This window comes from Babylonia areolata, chromosome 3 (assembly GCF_041734735.1).
Source record: "Babylonia areolata isolate BAREFJ2019XMU chromosome 3, ASM4173473v1, whole genome shotgun sequence".
NCBI lineage: Eukaryota > Metazoa > Mollusca > Gastropoda > Neogastropoda > Buccinidae > Babylonia > Babylonia areolata.
This window is the reverse complement of record NC_134878.1, coordinates 63,160,780-63,179,140: the sequence shown is the minus strand read 5'-3', so window position 1 is coordinate 63,179,140 and position 18,361 is coordinate 63,160,780. Positions and strand designations below refer to the sequence as shown.

At 40.4% G+C, this 18,361-nt stretch overlaps 1 protein-coding gene across 2 annotated transcripts in view; it reads left to right on the top strand.

Moving 5' to 3' along the window:
- LOC143280672 (uncharacterized) overlaps positions 1-18,361 on the top strand; it is a 118,462-nt gene that overhangs the window by 3,479 nt on the left and 96,622 nt on the right. The window contains exon 1 of one of the 2 annotated variants that reach the window (XM_076585407.1): positions 10,913-11,403. The exons of the other annotated variant lie outside the window; for it this stretch is intronic. The gene's annotated coding sequence lies outside the window, so the exon portion shown is untranslated. Of the gene's footprint in view, positions 1-10,912; positions 11,404-18,361 lie in introns of those variants that run through there. 2 annotated transcript variants of the gene reach the window in all.

Sequence of the window (18,361 nt, the reverse complement as noted above, 5' to 3'; positions counted from 1 at the left end):
GTGTTTTTTTTTCTTCTTGTTTTTCAACTTGTTTCTCAGTCCCTGTAATCTATTTGCAGGCTGCATACGAACCTCTTTCCCGCTACATTGACCAATGAGGAAAGTCACCTCACATCGTTAATGTTACGATTTGTATAAGAAAGAAAAGAAGAAGAAGAGGGGGAGGAGGAGGAGGAGGAGGAAGAAGAAGAAGAAGGAGAAGAAGAAGAAGAATTATTAAACACACACACACACACACACACACACACACACACACACACACACACACACACACACACACACAGTAACTAAAAACAAAAGAGGTGAAACTCTTGACTAGTTCAGTTTCAGTTTCAGTAGCTCAAGGAGGCGTCACTGCGTTCGGACAAATCCATATACGCTACACCACATCTGCCAAGCAGATGCCTGACCAGCAGCGTAGCCCAACGCGCTTACTCTTGATTAACCCACTGCTTGCTGAGCCTTGGTGAACATCAGTGTGGTATGCTTTGGGAACAAACTGTATATACTGAAAGGAGATGAGGGATCAGAATGATGATCTGTGCAGTTTCTGTGACATCACGAAAGACAAGTACCAGACACATGCTCTGACAGTGGAGTCAACGAACGGTTCTGGCAAACACTAATGGATGCAAATAAATGAAAAATACCCAAATGCTCAAAACTTGTGAACAACGGAACGACTAGCCATACTTGGACTTGACAAAAAAATGTATTGCTGTTCATCCCACCTTTTTATTTTATTTTATTTTTATTTATTTATTTATTTATTTTTGTTATTTGCTTTTCACAAAACTGTTCCAGGCTTGCTATGTTTTAGTAATAAACTGGAAAAAAAAAAGAGATATAAAATCGAGGTCCATATAGCTCAGACAAACTTTGCGTATGCCTTTGTTGCCAGATAGTTTCCATACAAAGCTCTGTTTATGAATGCAAGTTATGAAAGTCAGTAATATGTTTTCTATGCATTCTGCAGTTATGATATTGATTTAGCTTTTTTCAGTATCTCGGTTCTGTTCTGTACTGTGTGACAGGCATGAATGAATGAATGAATGAATGAATGAATGAATGAATTAATGATATGGATACTTATATAGCGCATATCCTCGGTCGGAGACCAAGCTCTAAGCGCTTCACTAACACTGGATCATTAGCACAACAGGCCGCCTACCCGGACTGAGCAGATTGAGCGCTGCCATTGGGCGCTCATCATTTATTTCCTGGGTCATTCAACCATATTCCAGGCACACACACACACACACACACACACACACACACACACACACACACACACACACACACACACACACACACACACACACACACACACACACACACACACACACACACACACACACATTATTTAAACATCGAACGAGGAAGATATGCAAACATTCCCAGAGAAGAGAGGTTATGTGCTATATGTGAAGTTGTTGAAGATGAATTGCATTTCTTAGATACATGTATCTTATTTCATAATTTGCGAAGCCATCTAATCACAACTATACAGCAGTATGATCATCAATCAAATGTGATCTCTAGAAAAATACAAAACAATATACTAAAACCAAGTGATTTATTCACCTGCGATGACTGTCAAAAAACACTTGCCAACTATGTATTTCAGTGCATGCGTATTAGATGACCGTTTATTTCTTTGTTCCCTTTGTTCTTTGTTGTGTCTATTAATCCTTCGGGATTTTATGACAATAAATGAAGTCAAGTCAAGTCAAGTCAAGTCACACACACACACACACACACACACACACACACACACACACACACACACACACACACACACACACACACACACACACACACACTCAGATAGACATGTAACATTTTACGTGTATGACCGTTTTGTAAATTTACCCCACTATGTAGGCAGCCATACTCCTTTTTCGGGGGGGTGCATGCTGGGTACGTCCTTGTTTCCATAACCCACCGAATGCTGACACGGATCGCAGGATCTTTAACGTGCGTATTTGATCTTCTGCGTACGTATGCACACGAAGGGACTAGCAAGTCTGCACAAATATTATGTTGACCTGGGAGACAAAATCTCCACCCTTTTACCTACCAGGCGCCGTTGACGAGATTCGAACCCGGGACCCTCAGATTGAAAGTCAAACGCTTTAACCACTCGGCTGTTGCGCCCGTCATTCCGGCATTTCACCATCTACCACTCTTTGTACCCGACGTTTGTATGTACATCTCACCATATATATATATATATATATATATATATATATATATATATATGTGTGTGTGTGTGTGTGTGTGTGTGTGTGTGTGTGTGTGTGTGGAGTGATGGCCTAGAGGTAACGCGTCCGCGGTTCGGATGAGACGATAAACCGAGGTCCCGTGTGCAGCATGCACTTTGCGCACGTAAAAAGAACCCACGGCAATAAAAAGGGTTGTTCCTGGCACAATTCTGTAGAAAAATCCACCTTGATAGGAAAAAACAAGCAAAACTGCACGCAGGAAAACAACAGCAACAACAACAAAAGGGTGGCACTGTAGTGTAGCGACGCGCTCTCCCTGGGGAGAGCAGCCCGAATTTCACACAGAGAAATCTGTTGTGATATAAAGAAATACAAATACAAATAGAGAGAGAGAGAGAGAGAGAGAGAGAGAGAGAGAGAGCGAACAAGAGAGAGAGAAAGAGAGACAGAGAGAGAGAGAGACAGAGACAGAGAGAGAGACAGAGAGAGAGAGAGAAGCTTCAGTTTTAACTGCTCACACTCCCACCTTTTGTGTACTTTTTGATGAGGTAAGCTGACCTTGCTGATCAGCGGTGATATCATTTCAAGAGGGAGGAAAAAGTCCAGTAAAAAAAAAAAAAACGATGATGATGATGATTTGTCCTAATTATCTCAGCAAGTCCCTTCACGGTGAACATACTCTTCAACAGCAAGCTCGAGAGCAGAAAAAAAAAGAAAAGAAAAGATGATGATGAAGAAAGAAGAAGAAGAAAAAAATCAGTAACCCGTTCTTGCCAAGCCATCTTGTCCAGTTAGGATAAAGGAAAAGAAAAAAGTAAGAGACGATTTTCTGTCCAATCATCTTCACGTTTTGTATTGTATTGTATTGTATTGTATTGTACTGTATTGCTCTTTTTTGTCACACAGATTTCTCTGTGTGAAATTCGGGCTGCTCTCCCCAGGGAGAGCGCGTCGCTACACTGAGAGCGCCACCCATTTTTTTTTCCCCCTGCATGCATTTTCTTTTTTTTTCTTTTCCTTTTTTTCCTATCGAAGTGGATTTTTCTACAGAATTTTGCCAGGAACAACCCTTTTGTTGCCGTGGGTGTTTTTACGTGCGCTATGTGTATGCTGTACACGGGACTTCGGTTTATCGTCTCATCCGAATGACTAAGCGTCCAGACCACCACTCAAGGTCTAGTGGAGGGGGAGAAAATATCGGCGGCTGAGCAGTGATTCGAACCAGTGCGCTCAGATTCTCTCGCTTCCTAGGCGAACGCGTTACCTCTAGGCCATTCATCCAGCGTGTAGATTGTAGAGTTTGGGTGGTCTGGCTGTGTTTTTGAACTTCGGTAGCTGTGTTGACGTATCATGGTCACAGATGGTTAGGAATGACCATATAGAAAGGTTCCATTGTCATGCTAGGGTGAGTATCCGTAGAAAATTGTTTTGTTTATTCAGATCATGCCAAGGTTGCGGAAGGCCAAGTCTAGTGAATTGATCCTGCTAATTGAATTACAGCCAAGGCCGGCGGAATTTGTTCCACGAATGTTTCTTTGCTTGATATGCTCATGCTTATGTTTTATTGTGTCTTATAAACCTTAAGGTTTTATGACAATACAAAATACAAATTCTATTCTATTAAGATAAGATAAGATAAGAATAACTTTATTATCTCCAACTGGAGAAATTTGGTCAGGTGCATTATCACAACATAGACAAGTAAACAACATGGGGACCATAACTGTAAAAGCCAACAACAGCCCCAACAAATATTACGAAGATACAAATGTAAAAAATATCACATACCTCGTTTCATACATACATCCACACACTGCAGGTAATAACTAGTATTCTTAATCAAGTTAATGTAAAAACAGAAAGAATTAAGAAATATTATTTGAATATAATTATAAACATAGCCTACTATACTGCACATTGATTATAATAGACAGATAAGATAAGAATAAAGATGAATTGCGGAAAACCACAACCAGATAATCAGCACACACCCGCACCCCCCACCCCCACCCCACCCCACACACGCAGATAACTTGATCAAACAAGAGTAATAAACATATGTTCTCAAATAAAAGCATTTCACATATTCGCTTTTAAAAACATTGCAATTAATATTCACCTCCTTCCACAGACACACACGCACGCACGCACGCACACACACACACGTCGATATATATACAAATATATGCATGTATATATAGATATATAAATATACATAGATGTATATATATATATATATTAAATATGTATATATATAATATAGTATATATATGTGTGTATAAATTTTTATTTATATTTGTATTGGTATTTCTCTTTTTATCACAACAGATCTCTCTGTGTGAAATTCGAATGACTAGCGCCCAGACCACCTGTCAAGGTCTAGTGGAGGGAGAGAAAATATCGGCGGCTGAGCCGTGATTCGAACCAGCGCGCTCAGATTCTCTCGCTTCCGAGGCAGACGCTTTACCTCTAGGCCATCACTCCACTATATGTATATTCATTGCTGGAACCGAATCGTCTGTTGGCTGTTACACGAACTGGTCAAACAGTCATCAGTTGGTTTTATAATACGTTAAACGAATGGTGATTAAACCACTTGACAACAAATCTTCAGCGCGCGCTTGTGTGTGTGTGTGTGTGTGTGTGTGTGTGTGTGCGTGTGTGTGTGTGTGTGTGTGTGTGTGTGTGTGTGCGTGCGTGTGTGTGTGTGTGTGTGTGTGTGCGTGTGCCACTGTGTGTGTATGTGTGTGTGTGTGTGTGTGTACGTGCGTGCGTGTGTGTGTGTGTGCGTGCGTGCGTGTGTGTGTGTGTGTGTGTGCGTGCGCGTGTGTGTGCGTGCGTGTGTGTGTGTGCCACTGTGTGTGTGTGTGTGTGTGTGTGTGTGTGCTTGCGTGCGTGTGTGTGTGTGAATGTGTGTCAAAGTGTTTTTCTCCACCTCGGCAAAAACAGAACCAACTCCAATAAATCCTAAGCAATATACAAGTGTAAATAGGACGCCTTCCAAGACAGCCAGACAAATATAACACTTTTTTTCTGTGTGTTTGCCAGAGTATATTGGTTTGTTTTTATTATTTTTATTATTGTTATTATTTATATATTTGGATTATGAAGTAGAAAAAAAAAAGAACATCTTCGCTTCCACCAGATGAAATAAAAGTTACGATTGGTAGACAGAAAATAACTCTCGGGAGATTATAAAAGTTGTGATTGGTAGATATAAAGTGACACACGGTGTAGAGTTTAGGGTTTATTGACAGGAAGTAACACTCGGGATATATATATATATATTTTTTTTTTTAAATTACGAAGAATTAGAAAGTAACAATCCGGATAAAATTGTAGATGCGATTGGTAGAAAAAATATCACTCGGGGATATGATAAAAGTTACGATTGATAGAAAGTAAAACTTGGGATATGATAAAAGTTACGATTGATAGAAAGTAAAACTTGGGATATGATAAAGTAACGATTGATGGAAAGTTGCAGTCAGGATATGATAAAAGTTACAATTGATAGAAAGTAACACTTGGGATATGATAAAAGTTTCGATTGATAGAAAGTAAAACTTGGGATATGATAAAGTAACGATTGATAGAAAGTTACAGTCAGGATATGATAAAAGTTACAATTGATAGAAAGTAACACTTGGGATATGATAAAAGTTACGATTGATAGAAAGTTACAGTCAGGATATGATAAAAGTTACGATTGATAGAAAGTAACACTTGAATTATGATAAAAGTTACGATTGATAGAAAGCAACACTCGGGATATGATAAAAGTTACAATTGATAGAAAGTAACTCTTGTGATATGATAAAAGTTACGATTGATAGAAAGTAACACTTGGGATATGATAAAAGTTACGATTGATAGAAAGTAACTCTTGCGATATGATAAAAGTTACGATTGATAGAAAGTAACACTTGGGATATGATAAAAGTTACGATTGATAGAAAGTAACACTTGCAATATGATAAAAGTTACGAACGATAGAAAGTAACACTTGGGATATGATAAAGTTACGATTGATTGAAAGTTACAGTCAGGATATGATAAAAGTTACAATTGATAGAAAGTAACACTTGGGATATGATAAAAGTTATAATTGATAGAAAGTAACACATGCAATATGATAAAAGTTACGAACGATAGAAAGTAACACTTGGGACATGATAAAAGTTATAATTGATAGAAAGTAACACTTGGGATATGATAAAAGTTACGATTGATAGAAGGTTACAGTCAGGATATGATAAAAGTTACGATTGATAGAAAGTAACACTCGGGATATGATAAAAGTTACAATTGATAGAAAGTAACACTTGGGATATGATAAAGTTACGATTGATAGAAAGTAACACTTGGGATATGATAAAAGTTACGATTGATAGAAAGTTACACTTGGGATATGATAAAAGTTACGATTGTTAGAAAGTAACACTTGGGATATGATAAAAGTTACGATTGATAGAAAGTAACACTCGGGACATGATAAAAGTTGCAATTGATATAAATTAACACTTGGGATATGATAAAAGTAACGATTGATAGAAAGTAACACTTGCAATATGATAAAAGTTACGATTGATAGAAAGTTACAGTCAGGATATGATTGATAGAAAGTAACACTTGCAAAATGATAAAAGTTACGAATGATAGAAAGTAACACTTGGGATATGATAAAAGTTACGAATGATAGAAAGTAACACTTGGGATATGATAAAAGTTACGATTGATAGAAAGTAACACTTGCAATATGATAAAAGTTACGATTGATAGAAAGTAACACTTTCAATGTGATAAAAGTTACGATTGATAGAAAGTTACAGTCAGGATATGATAAAAGTTACAATTGATAGAAAGTTACACTCGGGTTATGATAAAGTTACGATTGTTAGAAAGTAACACTTGGGATATGATGAAAGTTACGATTGATAGAAAGTAACACTTGCGATATGATAAAAGTTACGATTGATAGAAAGTAACACTTGCGATATGATAAAAGTTACGATTGATAAAAAAATTAACACTTGCGATATGATAAAAGTTACGATTGATAGAAAGTAACACTTGGGATATGATAAAAGTTACAATTGATAGAAAGTAACACTTGCGATATGATCAAAGTTACGATTGATAGAAAGTAACACTTGGGATATTATCAAAGTTACGATTGATAGATAGAAAGTAACATTCGAGATGTATTGAAAATACGACTGGTAGATAAAAATTAACACACGGTATATAATAAAAGTTGCGATTGGTAGATAGAAAGTAACACTCCGGGTACCTTATAAGATTGGGTTGATGGATGAACAGTAACCGCTCAGGATATGATCAAAGTAGCGCCCACGGTATGATGAAATTGACGATCCGGAGATAGGGAGCAACACCAGCGAGACTGTTTAAGTTGTACCTGGTAGATATAAAGTGACCCTGGGTGCAGAATTTTGGATTTATAGATAGAAAGTAACGCATGGGATATGTTACAAACTATGATTGGTAGAAAGAAAGTTACGATTGGTAGATAGAAGTGAACAACTCGGAATATAATTAAACTTACGAGTGGTAGATAGGAATAAACACTCGGGATATGATATTTCAAGCAAAAGTATTGGTTGATAGACGTATGGATTTACCATTGGGGGACAGAAAATAAATAATATTTTGGAGATCATAGAAAACCCCCAGCCGCCTTAGCTGAAGCGGTTAGCATCAGAGACTGAGGAACCGGACAGTCTTGAGTTCGAACCACTCGAAGAACGTTAATGAAAAGCGGAAATATAACGTGATTGTCTTCGCTAGGCCGGTGTCATGGCCCAGAATGATCCCCGCACTAAGTTGACTCCATGGAGTTATTCTGTCACCCTGCTCTCTCCCTTTCTCCCAAGTTTGACTGGAAAATCAACCTGAGCGTCTCGTCATTGGGATGAGACGATGAGCTCGAGGTTCCGTGTGCAGCACGGCGCTTGGCGCACGGAAAGGAACCCATGGCAAGAGAAACGTGTTGTCCTCTGACAGACTTCTGTGAGATAAATCCACTCTGACTGGCACACACACACACACAGACACACACACACACACACACACACACACACACACAACACACACACACACACAACACACACACACACACACACACACCACACACACACACACACACACACACACACAACACACACACACACACACACACACACACACACAACACACACACACACAACACACACACACACACACACACACACAACACACACATACACACACACACACACACACACACAGAGTCACACACACACACACACACAACACACACACACACACAAAACACACACACACACACACACACACACACACACACACACACAACACACACACAACACACACACACACACACACACACACACACACACAACACACACACACAACACACACACACACACACACACACACACACACACACACAATGAGTTTTGAGGCGAGGTTTTAACGAGGTGAGGGAGTCGGAATGTTGGAGGTTATCATGGAGTCTGTTCCACGTCTTTGGGGATGGAAAAAGAAACTAATAATGTGTCGCTAGGTCTCACATCTGAAATGAGGTATCTGACAAGTCAGTACCAGAGGAAGAACGGGGATGGTGAATCGAAGTAAAGATATGGCGGAGTTCAGAAAGATACTCTGGGTCAGATCCGTTGACTGCAGAAATAAAGTAGGTAGTTTATTGTCTATCCGATCAGAAAGAAACTGGTAACCAGTGGATACACTGAAGGAGAGAAGAAACATGGTCAGATTTAGAAGCTCTGCAAATGAGTCTGGCAGCGTTATTCTGATTTCGCTGAAGTCTGTCAAACAGATATTTGGGAAGATCGGCCAAAAGATAATTGAAGTGATCCAATCTTGTGAGAACAAAATCGCATACGAGTGTTTCGGTTGCATCGGTAGAGAGACAGTGGCGGACAGAAGTGTTTTCTACGCAGTTCCAGATAGGCAAATTTGCAGATATTCGAAATGTGCTGTTGGAAGGAAAGAGACTGGTCGAGGATTACACCAAGACTGCATACAGAAGAAGTAAGTGAAACAGGTGTGCTATTAATCAGAAAAGAGTCGGGAAAGGAAGGATGTTGAACATTTTTGGACATGTCATTAATTCAGTCTTGTCGTCATTTGGGTCTGCAATACACTCCTGTGTCTCATTCACCAGCACATCCATTTCAGCTATGGAAACCCCACTGATAAAGTTGTGTGTCATCAGCAAAGCTCTCGTGCGACATCGCATGATGACTGATGACATCCGACACAGGAGCCGCTTACAGCACGAAAAGAACATGACCTAGGATGGACCCCTGTGGGGCACCATATCTCACGGCAGACACACAAAAGTATCTACCATGTACACGCACTTTCTATGTACTATCTGTCAAGTAAGACGTGATCCATGCTAGTGCAGTGTCACGAATACCAAAGAAAGTTTTAAGTCTGTTCAAGAGGATAGAGTGGTCGATGGTGCCAAAGGCTGTGGACAAGTCTAAAAGAGCGAGAGAAAGGAAAGAAAGAAAAAAACAAACAAAAACAACCAACGACCAGAAAACAAAAATACAAAAACGGAAAGAAAGATCCGTCTCTCTATCAAGAACAGACAAGGTAATGAAAATAGCCATGAAAAAGTACAGTCCGGATTCCATGTACTTATCGCTAATGCTGGGACCTACTTCAAAGACAATCCGCGCGCGCGTTTAGCAGTGCAGGAATGTGAGAACTGACTCCCGACGCGTAATCCACCCTGCTGACCAAGTGTTGGACTGTCCAGTCCGTCACATGCCTTCATTCAAATCCTGTAAGACAAATCTACAAAACATTCCTTTTCAAACCGTCTCTGTATAAATCAATGCGTGTAAAACTGATGCATGTACAATACTTTTTTTTCTGCCCAACGCTATGGAAGATAATTGTGTTTTCAGAAACTGAACAGCTGTTCGTGACACACAACGTAGAAATTAAAAGAAGGACAATAAAATAAACTTCTTTTTTTTTTTACAGAAAGAAAAACAAAAATTCTGGGATTGAATTGCATTCAAAATCACAGTATTCCTGTACCTTTTTTTTCTCTCTCTCTCTCTTTCTCAATCCAGTCGAATCAGGGATGCAAGCAAGCAAGCACGCCCCTGTGTGTGTGTGTGTGTGTGTGTGTGTGTGACATCACGAGATTCACGTTAAACCTTTTTTTCTTCTTCCCCCCCCCCCCTTTTTTTGTGTGTGTTCTCCCCTTATCCAATCACGTAGTCACACACCCACCCCGACATCACCTCAACGTGTGGGTGGGTGGGTGGGTGGTGGAATAGAAAAGGATGTGTGTGGGGGAGAGGGAGGGAGGGAGGAGGGAAAGGGGAGGAGATGGGAAGGGTGGGAGGGCAGGGGAAGGAAGGAAGGGAGGGAGAGAGGGTGGTGGTGGTGGTGGTGGCGGCTTCATGACCACTACTTACTAGGACGGGCAAACAGTGTTCTCGTTGTCTTTGTCGCCCACGCCACTAACTCGTTCTGTGCTGCTGCTGCTGCTGCTGGTGGTGGTGGGGGTGGTGGTTCTGTGCTCTGATAGGTCAACAACGCCCTAGCGTCAAGCCTCCCCACCCCACCCCACCCCTCACCCCCACTCCCCCTCAAGCTGCGCGCGTATCACGTGCTCAGCCAAGTGGCTCGTGCTGTCGGTGCGTTTACAAAAAGGCCGTGAGTGGTCCTGAGTTTGGTGCTATCTGCTCAGCTAAACAGCCCCGTCAGTGCAGCGAGTTTTCGTTTGTCTGTCCGTCTTTACTTATATACCCCCTCTCTCTTCTTCTACTTCTTCTTCTGCCTTTTCAAGTCACTCCAAGTCTGGGTTTTTCCTTGAACTTAACCAACCAACCAACCTACCTACGACTACGTCAACTGGTCCAGCTGAGTTTTTTTGTTTTGCAACAGAATCTTCTTCCTCTTCCTCTTCTTCTTCTTCTTCTTTCATTGTGTGTGTTTTCGCGCGTGGTAGAGCGGACTGGCTTATTGTGTGTCGTTTATTTTTCGTCTGGAAAGAGAGAAACCGACTTCGGAACAGAACGAAACTGCTGCTGCTGCTGCTGCAAGTTGCTGTGTGAAAACTACCAACAACCAACCAACCAACCACCAAGACGTTTGGGGAACGAAATCTGTAAGTGTTTGTTTGCCACGAGTTTATATTTCATTTCTATAATGATGATTATGATGGGGTCTGTGTTGGTAAAGAGTCTGTCACTCACGACATCTTTCATGGCAGTGACGGCAGTCATCCTGTTGACTGTTCTGTCACTTTGATACATGTGCTGAAATAGTTCTTTCTTTTCTCGACTCTCAATCACAATGTTTAGCTGATGAAGTGGTGAGAGAGGAGGAATTTTGTGTTTAATGTCCCGTCACACATATCGGTGATTGGAAGACATTTTGTTAAAGTATTTATGAATACATCTGAGTATTATCGGTTAGAAGGGGTGGGAGATGTGGATGAACGGAGGGTTGGGAGAAACTGGGCAAATGAGGGTGAAAATGTGGGTGAAATTTGGAAGAAAAACAAAAACAAAACAAAAATGTTTAGCTGATGAAGTGGTGAGAGATATGAGACATTATTTTCTGATTTCTGAATCGAAGAATTTTTCTTTTAATTGTATGATAACGTACGCGTTTTAGTTCAGTAGGCTATTTTGAGTCAGGTAAATTTTGTCTCCTTTTTTTTCTGTTGTCTTTTTTTGATTTTTTTTTTCTTATTATCTCAGTCTGTTAATAATTCTAGAATTATCCACTTTTAGAAAAAAATGGTTCAGGACAAGCATCATTAATGTTGGCAGTGAAGGGTTTGCAGGAGGGGGTGGGGGGTGGAGGGGGTGAAACTGGCAGATTTTTTTTGGGGGGGGGGGGGGGGGAGTAATCTGAGATTAAAATTCTTTTTTTGTTGTTTTTGTTTTGTTTTTTGTTTTTGTTTTGTTTTGTTTTTCCCTTACAATGAAGGTTATATTTTCTCTTCAACATCATCACCATGACAATTTTCCTGTGACAAGTTACATACTACACAAGCATGGTCATAGTTACCAAGGGTATTTTCACAACCACACACACACACGCACACACACACACACACACACACACACACACACACACACAACAAAACAAAAAAATACACACACACGCACAAAAAAAACAAAAAACCAAAAAACGAGATTAGAATTTACCTGTTGTTCAGCCTTGATAACGGTATGGAGATTTTGTTTTTTTTTCCCGATTTTTTTTTTTCCTTCCTTTCTTCCCTTCATGTAGGTGTACATGCATATCTTCAAGATTCAAACCAGTGGCACAGGAAACATTTTAATCAATGTAGGAATATATTCTAAGCTCATTTTCAAATAATAGGCCACCACTGTATTACGTAATTCAGACAGTGTGTTTCCATCTATAAAATAGCGGAGTGAGGATCAGGAAATCTTCCTCTTTTTTGTTCAGAAAGGTATAAAAAAATAAAAATTTTTAATTTAAATTAAATGTCTATAAAATATCCAGCAGTCATATTTGCGCGATTTTTTTGTTTTTTGTTTTTTTGTTTAATTCATACTGATTTTTACAACGCGTAGTAGCTAATGTACCGTTTTGTCTGAAAATTTGCCAAACTTGATAAAGTGGAATGCGGCGATTTTCGTTGTCAACGGATCTGATCAGACACCCAGCTCATGTTGCTGTAGGTTTTTGGCATGGGATAACTATTGTGCGTGTTGGTTGGGCAACGTCCACATTTCTTCCCCCGTGTTGTTTCCATCCAGCTTCGCTCCGAACACGGAGATAGTTGCAATTCCGAACACGGAGATAGTTGCAAACTGATTTGTCAAATAACATTGTGTTGTTCCGAACACGGAGATAGATGTAATTCCGAACGCGGAGATAGTTGTAAACTGATTTATCAAATAACATTGTGTTGTTCCGAACACGCAGATAGTTGTAAACTGATTTATCAAATAACATTGTGTTGTTCCGAACACGGAGATAGTTGTAAACTGATTTATCAAATAACATTGTTTCGTTCCGAACACGGAGATAGATGTAATTCCGAACACGGAGATAGATGTAAACTGATTTATCAAATAACATTGTGTCGTTCCGAACACGGAGATAGATGTAAACTGATTTATCAAATAACATTGTGTTGTTCCGAACACGGAGATAGTTGTAAACTGATCTGTCAAATAACAATGTGTTTCGTTCCGAACACGGAGATAGATGTAATTCCGAACACGGAGATAGATGTAAACTGATTTATCAAATAACATTGTGTTTCGTTCCGAACACGGAGATAGATGTAAACTGATTTATCAAATAACATTGTTTCGTTCCGAACACGGAGATAGTTGTAAACTGATCTGTCAAATAACATTGTGTTGTTCCGAACACGGAGATAGTTGTAAACTGATCTGTCAAATAACAATGTGTTTCGTTCCGAACACGCAGATAGTTGTAAACTGATCTATCAAATAACATTGTGTTTCGTTCCAAACACGGAGATAGATGTAAACTGATTTATCAAATAACATTGTGTTGTTCCGAACTCGGAGATAGTTGTAAACTGATTTATCAAATAACATTGTGTTGTTCCGAACACGGAGATAGTTGTAAACTGATTTATCAAATAACATTGTGTTGTTCCGAACACGGAGATAGATGTAAACTGATTTATCAAATAAAATTGTGTTTCGTTCCGAACACAGAGATAGTTGTAAACTGATTTATCAAATAACATTGTGTTGTTCCGAACACGGAGATAGATGTAAACTGATTTATCAAATAACTTTGTAATATATACTCCACATTTCCCCTCTCTCACGAATGACGTAAAAGTCAAGTCAGTCAAAGAGTGGAGGGAAGGAGGATGAAGAGTGTATATTACAATGTTGTTAACGACCAATTTTCCAACTGTTTCTGTCTTTACTTCCTCTTCGTTCTGGGCTGCAACTCCCACGTTCACTCGTACGTGCACGAGTGGGCTTTTACGTGCATGACCGTCCGCCCCCCATGTAGGCAGCCATACTCCGTTTTCGGGGGGTTTCTGTCGTATAAACGGAATAGAACTGGGGAAGACATGTAGATATTGCCATTGGTTGTGCAGGAGTGGACGATAGTAGACGTGATTATGAACAACAACAACAAACCACAAGCGCAAACGAGACGCGAGTGGGTTAACATAGGCTGTTTTGTATTTGTATTTGTATTTCTTTTTTTATCACAACAGATTTCTCTGTGTGAAATTCGGGCTGCTCTCCCCAGGGAGAGCGCGTCGCTATACTACAGCGCCACCCATTAAAAAAAAAAAATTCCTGCGTGCAGTTTTATTTGTTTTTCCTATCGAAGTGGATTTTTCTACAGAATTTTGCCAGGGACAACCCTTTTGTTGCCGTGGGTTCTTTTACGTGCAGTAAGTGCATGCTGCACACGGGACCTCGGTTTATCGTCTCATCCCAATGACAAGCGTCCAGACCACCACTCAAGGTCTGGTGGAGGGGGAGAAAATATCGGCGGCTGAGCTGTGATTCGAACCAGCGCGTTCAGATTCTCTCGCTTCCTAGGCGGACACCTTAGCCCGAGGCCATCACTCCACTTGCCTTGCAGTGGTTGAGCGGTGGCCCAGAGGTAATGCGACTAACTGGGAAGCGAGTGTCCTCGGGTTCGAGCCCCAAACACAAAACGGAATTTTTCACACACATACCCTTCCCCCAGCACTCCCCCCCCCCCCCACACCCTCTCCTCGCCCCTCCCCTCCCTCCCTACAAGATCTTGAGCGGTGGTTCGGGCGCTAGTCTTTCGTATAAGACGATAGAACCGAGCTCGCCTGTGCGGCACGCACTAAGCCGCACGTAAAGGAACCCACGGTAGCAAAAGGGTGGTGATCTCTGGCAACAAAAAAAATGTTTTCTTCAAAAATCCACATTGATAGTAAAACATACAGGTTAAATCCCCCCCACCCCCATCCCCTTCAAGACAGAATGAGCAGTGTTCACAGCAAGTCGTGGACGTTCACTCCGTCAGTTACACACAGGAGCGAAGGGGAACAAATGTGGATATTGCAAACATATATACTTGCAGAAAAAACAACTGCATTTGGCTACGCTCTCTCTCTCCGTGGAGAGCCGTTCGATTTTCATACAGACAAATACGTTGTGCAAGAAGGTGATTTAATACAATACAATGCAGATCAGCAATGTGTGTATATTCTAGTCCGTGACATCAATGACAGGGAACTGGTAGACGTTTCGGTTCCAAAACAGGGTGGAGGTCCACTGTCCGTGACTCCCGGCCCCCAAGTGTCTTTCCGTTAAACGTTGGGAGAAATGATAGGACTTTATGCGACTGTTGCATCTGTGAAATTTCGAGGGGAGAATGATAACTAATTAACTGGAATATTGGTCGAGATGTAAGCCCCGGTTTTCACTTTTTAACGCTCACGTATTTAAAAAAAAGAAGATATATATATATATATATATATATATATATATATATATATATATACATATATACGGTGTGTGTGTGTGTGTGTGTGTTGTGTGTGTGTGTGTGTGTGTAGCTCCTGTGAATGCACAACATAATTTGTCATATGTTGAGATGCAGAAACAAGAGGCAAAGCTTTCAATGGATTACGCGAGATTTCCCGTTGTACAACAGCAACAACAAACCAGAAAACGCCAGAGGTGACTTTTTAGGGGGGGAGGGGGGGATCAGTGGTGGCAGGGGACAGGTGGGGGTGGGGGGGGACATCACATACCTAAGACCAAAATCTAAAATAGCCCATAGACGTTCAGTCAATGACCCTTCCCTTGCTCAGTCCAACACGTGTCGCACTTAGCGCCGCACAGTTCTCGGCTACACTTGACAAGTTTGGTTTCCACTTGCTGAGAATGAGGGTCTTTAAGCCCCCATGCTTTCTGGCTACCCTCGCGCTTTTTAGGACGTGCGAGAAAGCTTAAAGGGATGGCTAACGAGGTCCTTCTGTGAGTGTGTATATGGCGCCCACACACGAATAAAGACTTGCAGTCACGCGACAGTCGATAACTTTGTGTCTATTTCAATACTTGGAAGTGTTGTAGCCCAAGAACTGGAACAGTTTCACTAATGGTAGCTATTTGTGTGAATGTGTGTCAAGTAAAGTGTAATAATTCTTTCGTTTTTTTTTTTTTTCTCTAATTAGTTTTCGCACGGGTACTGATGATTTATGCCCTGTCGACTGAAAGTTCGTTTGTAAGTTAGCTTATAAAGTAATCTTAAAGTTTTAGTGAGTCAGAAAAGAAAAAAAGCCAACCTTGTTCTAGCTTAATTTTAGAGGAAGGGTCATTTTACATTCACAGAGTAGGTACAGCTTTCATTTTTACCAGGCAGATAATACAGTGAAGTCGTTGGTCTAATACACAAAGCATGTACACAAAAGGAAAAAAAAAAAAGGGTGAATCCGAAAGTGACACAAATAATTCCGTTATGACTGACGAACAATATATGTACGAAAAAAAAATTCTTTTTTCCCCCGAGTAGTCGCTGATCAAATGCTTTCAACGCTGAACAAGAAGACAAGTGCGGAGAAAAAGCAATCTACATTAATTGTTGACCATTACTGATTGTCTGTACCCATAAGCCCTGCCTAAGTGTTTCTGTTTGCGTCACACACACACACACACACACACTCTCTCTCTCTCTCTCTCTATCTCTCTCTCTGTCTCTCTCTTGGCCTTTTTTTTTGCTTTTTGGAGACTTCCGGGTGTTGTTATTCCTCTGTATAACTGTTGTTGTTTTTTTTCCAAGTTTTAAGTTTGCGTCATTTGATGATGCATTAGTTCTGAATGATTGAAAAGCAGTGTGGTACTTTGTCGATCTAGGGCTGGAAGCAGCTGTGTTGGATTCGCCTCACTTCGTGTATCTCATTTTTTTTCGGCTTGTGTGTGAACCTACATGTTGTGCTGTCGATGTTGTAGTTGTTTTTCTTTGTGTTGTTCCAAGTTTTAGAAGCTCCAGGCATGATGGAGTAAGTAGGAAAAGATCTTTCACATGCTGGGCACAGCCACAATCAGTGGCCTTGTCTTTAGAAAGCGGAAGTGTCGATGTACCATGATTTAATTTAGTTTCATCGGTGTCATCATGGCAACAAGGAACGTAACTCTTTTCAGATTCAGGGCCGTCAATCCCACAGTCTTGGTGGAATTCGATGAGAGGTGATTTGCTTCAGTCTGAGTCTTTTTTGTGGCTGGATTTTGCAAATGTGATTTTCCCAGCTGACGATTTTGCTCGGATCCCAGCCACGTCTCTGTTTACTGTGTCGATTTGTACAGAGTACAGAATCCAGGATACCTTATCTCATCAAGAGAAATCTATGTGGTGTAAAACAGAAGAAAAAAAAAATACAAGAAAATCACTTCATTCAACGTATCTATAGACAAGATGTCAACCTAGGGCAAACCATCATTACAATCAATAATCACAGTAGACAACAACAGAAACCCTTAAAAAGTAATTCAGAATAAATCATAAATACACTATCACAGCCATACACAAGCAATAAAAGTCACAGTTAAAGGATAGACATAATAGTAGCCTATACTAAAAGTTGACATTGACATATAACAGTATACAATTCACAGTACTTTGAATTAAGATGTCATATTCCACGCGCATACACTCTGGCGTTCATTTTCAGTCATACATCTGTGATTATCGATTACCGTTATTTGATAGCTGGATTGACACTGGAATAAAGCTGCGTTTGGTTCTGTTTGTTTGAAATTCTTAATCTTTCCACCCGTGAATCTTGTGGTTTTGGGGTGGTGTGTGTGTGTGTGTGGTGTGGTTGTTGTTGTTGTTGTTGTTGTTTTCTTTTTTTTCTTCAGTCACATGACAGGGCTTTGAAAGATAGCATGATCGGACTGTGGATCTGACACAACACTTGGTTTTTGTTGAAATGGTGTTCCGGTGTTTCCAGTCTACAGCCCTGTTCATAGTTCGTAGTGAATCCATATCTGTCGGTATGTCTGTCGAGAAATCACAGTCATGTACCTTTTCTTCCTCACATTCGCCACATGAATAGAATATTTTGGGTCTGTTTTCTTCTGAAACATGTG